General features: G+C 44.0%; 1 pseudogene; it reads right to left on the reverse strand.

Moving 5' to 3' along the window:
- Window positions 1-3247: 3247 nt before the first annotated feature.
- On the reverse strand, window positions 3248-4675 carry LOC135932269 (craniofacial development protein 2-like; annotated as a pseudogene).
- Between the last annotated feature and the right edge of the window lie 4651 nt (window positions 4676-9326).

Genomic DNA, 9326 nt, shown 5'->3' on the forward strand with positions numbered 1-9326 from the left:
TTCTTGCTTCCTCTGCTTCCGCACCATTGATTCATTAATGTAGAATTCTCTGGCAGCTGCTCTGTTCCCATGTTCTGGACCTGAAAACAGGGTTTGATCTTTGGTTTCATTCTATAATACTGGACTTATTTTTCTACCAAGGTTTGAACTTTGAGAGCGTTTAAACAAGAGAGAAAAGTGTGAAAATGTTCATGCCTGTCTGAGGAAAGTGTATAAAGTGTGTAGTGAGAGGTTCTACAGCCTTAAAACATCTAAAATAATTGTAAAAAAATAAAGTTGGCTACTTCACAGATTTCACCTATCGTGCGTTATTTTTAGAACGTAACTCCCGCAATAAACGAGGGACCACTGTACACGTTCTCAAGTGTTTTTGACTTGGTTGGATGTGGTTATTAAGTTGTTTTAACATTAAATACTAAATAAAACATGAGAAATAAAAATCATTTTTTAAGATTCATTTTTTCGGTGTCCATGAACAGCTGTTTTTGCTATCGCACTACAGTGATGCAATGAACATAAAAAGAAGGAGCAAAACGATCAAGCGCTGCAGGCCTGACTGAAACAGGCTGGGTTTTAGTCTGCACTAATGCTAACCCTGCACTCCACTCACGCATCTGAATCATTGAATTCAGGTGTTCCAGTCACTTCAGTGGCCACAAAATCAAGCTTTTGTGAAAGCTCAGTGAACTCCAGCGTGGTACTAGTCGTGAAATTTTGTCACTACCAAATATTGCACAGTCGACTTTTAGCAATGTTATAACTAAGCAGAAGTGATTGGTAACAACAGCAACTCAGTCATGAAGTGGCAGGTCTGGAATGATACGCTTCTCTGATGGACAAGTCTGGGTTTAGTGGTTGCCAGTATGTGTCTAACTGCAAGTGTAACTGCAAGTGTACACTCTACCCAAGTGTAAAGGTTGGTGGAGGGGGGTTTATGGTGTGGAGCTGTGCTTCAGGAGTTGGCTCCTCTGTTCTGTGACAGGAACCCTTCATTCTTCAGCATACCAAGACTTTTTAGACAGTTTCATGCTCCCAGCTTTGTGGGAACAGTTTGTGGATAGCCCTTTTCTGTTCAGACATAACTGTGGACCAGTGCACAAACCAAGGTCTGTAAAGACATGGATGTCAACTTGACTGGCCTCTTGAACCAGATAGAACAGTTTTGGGATGAATAAGAGCAGAACTGCAACCCAAGCCTTTTCCCCCATATACATCTCCTTTTTAATCAGATTTTAGGAAATGTTTGAATTTCAAAGATAAACTGACATCCCTAAAACAGTCACATGCAATGAAATTGCATTTTATGAAATTAAGAGAGAGACCTTTTCTTGTTTGTCACAGCTGTAAAGTGGGCCTGAATGCATTCATTGAGCAATGTGTATGTTCACTCAAGCTTCAACAACCTCCTGCTCCGTCCTGTTGATTTGCCATCAACCAGAATGAAGTTGGCTTGCAATCACATCCATTACACAAATGCAGTTTGTGGATTTGGAAACACCACTAGCACACGTAAATTCAAAGTGCACAGAAAAGGTGCAGAGTTTAGTAAATATCATATATTAAGTTGCCAGTCCAATAAGAAAGCAAGAGGATCTAAGTCTAAACACTCTATCCTCACAGGACAGCCAAGGCCAATCTAGATCTAGGGTAATATATAGATGTGTGACAAATTATATAACAAATATCAACTCTAGACCCTTCAGCATGGGAATGTGGTAGTTAGTTTTGCTTTTTTCATTCATTTTCACTGCTTTTCAATATAAAACTCATCTGGCAATGGGACAGGTCTCTTCCAAAATTAACTTCTTCTTCCTAGCGGTTTATATCCCGCAACGCAGGGTCCGCTATCTTGCATGCCTTCCTCCACTTCTTCCTATCAAGGGCGTCTTCTGGTGTAACATTCACAGCCTTCATATCATCCTTGATTCGGCCCATCCAGCGCTTTTTTGGTCTTCCTTGCGGCCGGTTTCCCTCCAGATCTAATTGGTGGGCTGTCTTTGCGATGGAATTTTTATCGCTACGGACAACATGGCCGTACCATCGGAGCCTTGCCTCTCGCATCTTGTCTGTGATCGGTGTCACTCCCCATTGTTTCCTGACATCTTCGTTCCTCACTCGGTCAAGTCGTGTGAGACCCAGAGGCCACCTCAGCATCTTCATCTCCATGGTGTGAAGAGCTTGTTCATGTTTGGTCGTCGCTGGCCAGCACTCTGACCCGTAGAGTGCCACTGGGCGCACAATCGACTTATAGACTTTCGCCTTAAGATAGATTGGCATTCTCTTGTCGCATAAGACTCCACTCACCTGATGCCACTTCATCCACGCTGTGTTGACACGGAGTCTGGCGTCTGGTAGGGTTTCGCAGTCTGAGGTGACAAGGGACCCGAGGTACTTGAATTGGGCAACTTTAGTCAGCGGCTCGCCGTCGATAGTGATGGTACTGTTGGTCTGGGGGCCGCATTCAAGGTACTCAGTCTTCTTGATGTTCAGGCGCATGCCGTTTTCGGAGAGCCGGTCTTTCCATGCTTGTGTTTGGGTTTGCAGGGCTAGGCAGTTTTCTGTTTCTGATAGGCACACATCATCTGCATACAGGAGGCTCCATGGATGTGGTGATTGCAGATCAGCCGTCGCGGTGTCCATACAGAGAGTGAACAGCAGGTGCGAGAGGGCCGAGCCATGGTGGACGCCAACGGTAATCGGGAAGGCTGGTGATGTTCCCGCTGAACATCGGACCTCGCTTGTGACATTACGGTAGAGCAGCTGAGTCCATTTCACATAAGCTTCCGGGGCACCATGAGTTCGTAATGATCGCCAAATCAGCTTGTGGGGGACCCTGTCGAATGCCTTTTCCAGATCCAGGAAGACCAAGTGCACCATCTTGTTCTTTTCCCGGTGCTTTTCCATCAGCAAACTGGCCGCGTGTATGGCATGGATAGTTCCACAGCCCTTAACAAAGCCGCATTGATTCGGGGTGATTGTGACCAGTTGACGGATCCGATTTTCCAGGACACGTTCGAAGATCTTCATTGCATGGCAGAGTAGACGAATTGGTCGATAGTTGGTGCACTCTGTGACGTCTCCCTTGCCCTTCCAGATGGGCACTGTGATGCTCAATGTCCAAGCTTGGGGGGCTTTGTCTTCGACCGTGATATGGTTGAAGAGTGCCGCAAGGTATGTTGTACCGCGGTCGCCCATCATCTTCCAGATTTCAGCTGGGATGTCGTCCAGTCCTCGTTTTTCATTTTCTTCAACGCGTTTTGGACTTCGGCAGTGGTGATTGGTGTGACAGGCCCTGCGACTGGGTCCGCGGGCGGGATAGGCGGATGTGTAAATTCTTCATTGCTGATTCCAGCGAAATAATCTGACCAGCGCTGAAGGATGTCTCGGGGGTCTCGCAGAACCTGCCCGTCGGCTCCCTTGATTTGGACAACATGGTTCGTATCAAAGTCCTGCTTCGCGTGGTGGTGGGCTTTGGCAAGTCGGTAGATGTTATTGGCCCCCTCTGGGGTTTGGAGCTGGTCATAAAGATCTTGGTAGTGTCGTCTTTTCGCGGAGGCCACTGCCCTCTTTGCTGCCGATTTCAGCGAGCGGTATCGGGTGAGATCTTCATGCGCTCGCGATCGCCACCAAGTCTTATAGGCCAGCTTCTTCGCTTTTATTGCTTTTTGTACCTCCTCATTCCACCACCAGACCTGTTTCTCGATGTATTTTCTGCCTGGTTTTGTTGAACCAACGGTGTCCTCCGCAATGTTGTGAATGCGTTCCGCCGCTTCAGTCCACATCTTCTCAGCAGGTTGGTCAGTGTTTACTGCAAGTGAGAGGAGCATAGTTGTCAGTTTCTCCTTGTGCTCTTTCGCCTTCCACCATTTGAATCGTTTTGGTCCTGTCCGGCAGCTGGGCAGCTTTGGCTTGATAATCTTTGTATCCATGACGAGTAGACGGTGCTGGGGGGCCACGGATTCATATGGAATTACTTTAGTGTCCGTGACCTGTTTGAGGTCTCGCCGCCGAACCATCCAATAGTCGATCTGAGTTGCATGTCCGCCACTGGTGTAGGTGGCTAGGTGCGATGGCCGCTTCTTAAAGAATGTGTTGGTAACGGCCAGATTGTGCGCCGCCGCAAAATCTAGGATACGTATTCCATCGTCGTTCCTCACGCTGAGGCCTTGTCCCCCATGGCACTGTGGATAGCCGCCCCTGTTCGATCCCACGTGGCCGTTCAGATCACCTCCGATTAGAATGTGTTCATCCGGGGCAATGGTCCGTATGATCCTGTCCAACTTGTCCCAAAATTCATTTTTCGTTTCATCGCTGCATCCAGTCTGTGGTGCATAGCAGGTCACAACATTAACGTCAGCTGTTCCTAGTTCGATTCTGATAGACATTAATCGATCAGATGCTCAATCTTATACGGGGATTGGAGCAGGTGTTTGCTGAGTGCGATGGCCACTCCATTCCTAGTGGCTCTCTCTCCACAGTAGAAGAGCTTATATCCCTCTCCAATCTCCGCCGCTTTGCTTCCGGTCCATTTGCATTCTTGAACACAGGCTACGTCGATGTTCCGCTTCTTGAGTACCTGGGCCAGCTCTCGGCTGCATCCAGTCAGAGTTCCAATGTTGATTGTTCCGAATCGTAGATGAGCTGGCTTCTTTTGGTAGAAGTTTCTGGCTGGCATGTCTGTAAGATGCGACAAAACTTTATACTTTAAATGACGTGTCGCACCGCCTGTCGTCAAAGAACATCACCGTTAGCCAAGTTCCAGAGGATCTTGTTTCCAGCCGACACCGCGAGGAGGTGATGATTGGATTTTGCCGGCCAATTGGATTTTGCCGGCCATTGGATTTTGCCGGTCTTCCAAAATTAACACCCTTTGAATATTGTGGACTGATGTGCACTGCATTGTCATCATCAGAACACCAAATGAGGGAATATCTATGGCAAGTGTGAGGTTCCACTCCTCCAGCAGGATCAGTGTCAGGGAGCACCGAGACTGTCAACACGTGACACAAGACAAACTGGGTTAGGAAGGGGCTGCTGCTGCTGAGATGCAGAAAACGGTGTCTGTGTTAGCAGTTAATGTTTTTTACGTGCTGTGTGACTGTAGCTCAGCAGGTAGAACTGTTATCTACTAAGGTCAGTGGGTCAATCGTTAGCTACTCCAGTCTGCATGGACAAGATACCGACCCTAAGTTACACTCTGATAAAGCCATCAGAGTGTAATTCAACCTTGTGTTATATGAATATAATAATAAAATAATACGGTAATAAGATTAGAATATATAAATAAGAATATACATACATATGTGCACAATACTGCAAGCTAACCTGTTTATCCAGCACAAAGCTACAGAGTGTTTTCATGACTGATTAACAAAGTTAGTCTACGTGCAGGAGACTTCACAATGTGAAAATGTATAATTTATATAGAACATTTAAACATTATAATTTAATACAATACTTGAGATGTAATCAAAACACCTCATATAGAGATCGACCATGTGAATGAAAATGATAACATTACATGTAATTTTTAAATCTGAAGTTTATTAAGTACTACTACCTTTAATATGAGCTCTGTTCTTCCTCTCCTCTGGTCTTGGGCACATAATCGACAGGCAGACATATATTCACGGTCCCTCAGTCCTATTCACAGACCGGGGGATCATGGCATGTACACATTTGGAGTCCTGTGCACATTCTGGAGTGTGAATTAGCACGTGATCTGAGAGTGAGAATAATTTTTTAAGGGATTAGTGAATCCATACATTTAGAATCAATGTATAACAAGTTTTTAACTTAGTGTTAATTTGGCATCTGACAGTGATTATTGAGTTTATTTAGCTACTGTTCGATCAACTCTGTATGTCTTAGAAGCCACTGGCTAAACTGAAAGGATGAGCCGTAAAGGCTTTGATAGTGACAGTTGGGCTTTATTTGGTAGCACTTTACAACCATTTCACACTGTTAAGCATTAGTTAAGTATTAGTAAGGTTTTGTAACTCAGTAACCCTCCAACAGATATGCATAGTTATATATGCATACACACACATATACACATACAAACATACACAAACATATACACTTACAGTGTGTAAATACGGGTAAGAACATCAGACCAAAGACCCCCAGTAATATTGTATTTTAAAAATATATGTCATGTTTTAACATGTAACATAATATTACACAATATCACAGAAGCTCTTCATTTGCATGTCAGAATGTTTTAATCTAAGTTGTCAGGCAAATACTAGTAAAAACCACAGCGTAGGTTCTGTCTGCTCACACGCTGGTCAGCTGTGGTTTCTTTTAAAACTGCAGGAGCACATCTGCAGATTTCAGTGTCATCACATTATACATCACTGTGTTTGGGGCTTTAACTGTGAAACACATGCATATTCTGCACACTGAAACCTCCCCTGCAATAAAAAGTAATAATGATGCTAAAGTGCACAAGGGCATTACAAACCATGCAAAGTGACACTGGTCTTAATATGTCCTGTGCTCCTGCAGCTGTTGATGTAATATCCTGTTCCTGTTATTTATAGTTGCCAAGAGGGAGTTCAATACTCTGTGTCGCACTCTCTCTTTCACACACACACACACACACACACACACACACACACACACACACACACACACACACACACACTTATTCTCAGAGAACAACAAACTTCAGCTACAAGCTTTTTCTTTTAAAGGTACGTCTCATCTGAACAATGTCACATTTCTCAGGCAGACTTTCATCTTGCATTGGCATCTCAGTAAACTGTCATTACCTGCTTCCACCCTTATATCTTGAGCTTTCTAGAGAAATCCTCATACCAGTTGTCAGGATTTCTGTCTGCAGTGTTATCATTATTAAAAAGTGAAAAAACATCTTATCCTTATCAACATCTCTACAAGGTCATCAGACAGCAAATGGTTTCAAACCAGGTGATCTGACACTGTGAAAACGGAAGGTTTAGACGACCTCATTAGAAACTTTCATGTTAAATTCAATTCAGTTTGATTTATACAGCGCCAAACACAACAACAGTCGCCTCAAGGTACAAATGAACTATTGTTAAAAATGACTTTTCCACTGGGATATGAATAATTATAACTCATCCTTCTGGGTCTGAAATTGTATGATTATCCCTATATCTCCTAACACTTACTGAGGTTTCCTCCTGGAAAATAAGTGGAATTACGCATCTTCGTCACGTCATCCAAAGTAAACAGTAGTCATTGTGGTTGTTCATGGTGGGTCAGTGGTCGTGGTTATTGCCATTATTGTTGGCATTATTGTGGTTATTGGTGGTGATGCTGATGTTGCTTTGACTGTTGTCCGCGTTGTAATAGTTCTCTCATGGATTGCATTGATCCTGACTGAATGGAACACACTCACACTTGTATTGTTTTTCTTACCAGCTGTCTCCTGTGCACATTTCCTAATAAATGTGCAGACATGAAAGTTTCTTTTTTCTAAAGAAACTTTCACGTAGATATACAATAAATTTATTAGGACCCGAGCACTAAAACTCCCAGAACCGTTTTGTATCTACTCTGTTTATTTTTTCGTCAAATGAATTTCCTTTTGTGTGTGAGTGTGTGAGTGAGAGAGAGCGTTTCAGTAGTGTGTGTGAGAGTTTCAGTAATGTGTGTGTGAGAGCGTTTCAGTAATGTGTGTGTGAGAGCGTTTCAGTAATGTGTGTGTGAGAGCGTTTCAGTAATGTGTGTGTGAGAGTGTTTCAGTATTGTGTGTGTGTGAGAGCGTTTCAGTAATGTGTGTGTGAGAGCGTTTCAGTATTGTGTGTGTGTGAGAGCATTTCAGTAGTGTGTGTGAGAGCGTTTCAGTAATGTGTGTGTGAGAGCATTTCAGTAGTGTGTGTGTGAGAGCGTTTCAGTATTGTGTGTGTGTGAGAGCATTTCAGTAATGTGTGTGAGAGCGTTTCAGTATTGTGTGTGTGTGAGAGCGTTTCAGTATTGTGTGTGTGTGAGAGCTTTTCAGTAATGTGTGTGAGAGCGTTTCAGTATTGTGTGTGTGTGAGAGAGTTTCAGTATTGTGTGTGTGTGAGAGCGTTGCAGTAATGTGTGTGTGAGAGTGTTTCAGTATTGTGTGTGTGTGAGAGCGTTTCAGTAATGTGTGTGTGAGAGTGTTTCAGTATTGTGTGTGTGTGAGAGCGTTTCAGTAATGTGTGTGTGAGAGCATTTCAGTAGTGTGTGTGTGAGAGCGTTTCAGTATTGTGTGTGTGTGAGAGCATTTCAGTAATGTGTGTGAGAGCGTTTCAGTATTGTGTGTGTGTGAGAGCGTTTCAGTATTGTGTGTGTGTGAGAGCTTTTCAGTAATGTGTGTGAGAGCGTTTCAGTATTGTGTGTGTGTGAGAGAGTTTCAGTATTGTGTGTGTGTGAGAGCGTTTCAGTAATGTGTGTGAGAGCGTTTCAGTATTGTGTGTGTGTGAGAGCGTTTCAGTATTGTGTGTGTGTGAGAGCGTTTCAGTATTGTGTGTGTGTGAGAGCATTTCAGTGGTGTGTGTGAGAGAGTTTCAGTATTGTGTGTGTGTGAGAGCGTTTCAGTATTGTGTGTGTGTGAGAGCGTTTCACTATTGTGTGTGTGTGAGAGCGTTTCAGTATTGTGTGTGTGTGAGAGCATTTCAGTGGTGTGTGTGAGAGAGTTTCAGTATTGTGTGTGTGTGAGAGCGTTTCAGTATTGTGTGTGTGTGAGAGCGTTTCAGTAGTGTGTGTGAGAGCGTTTCAGTAGTGTGTGTGAGAGCGTTCCAGTAGTGTGTGTGTGAGAGCGTTTCAGTATTGTGTGTGTGTGAGAGCGTTTCAGTATTGTGTGTGTGTGAGAGCGTTTCAGTAGTGTGTGTGAGAGCGTTTCAGTAATGTGTGTGAGAGCGTTTCAGTATTGTGTGTGTGTGAGAGCGTTTCAGTAGTGTGTGTGAGAGCGTTTCAGTAGTGTGTGTGAGAGCGTTTCAGTAATCTGTGTGTGAGAGCGTTTGAGTAATGTGTGTGTGACAGCGTTTCAGTAGTGTGTGTGTTAGAGCGTTTCAGTATTGTGTGTGAGAGCGTTTCAGCAGTGTGTGTGAGAGCGTTTCAGTAGTGTGTATGTGAGAGCGTTCCAGTAATGTGTGAGAGTGTTTCACTAGTGTGTCTGTGAGAGCATTTCAGTATTGTGTGTGTGACAGCGTTTCAGCAGTGTGTGTGTTAGAGCGTTTCAGTATTGTGTGTGAGAGCGTTTCAGTAGTGTGTATGTGAGAGCATTCCAGTAATGTGTGAGAGTGTTTCACTAGTGTGTCTGTGAGAGCATTTCAGTATTGTGTGTGTGACAGCGTTTCAGCAGTGTG

The sequence above is a fragment of the Pelmatolapia mariae genome, linkage group LG20 (genome assembly GCF_036321145.2).
Source record: "Pelmatolapia mariae isolate MD_Pm_ZW linkage group LG20, Pm_UMD_F_2, whole genome shotgun sequence".
Taxonomy (NCBI): Eukaryota; Metazoa; Chordata; class Actinopteri; order Cichliformes; family Cichlidae; genus Pelmatolapia; species Pelmatolapia mariae.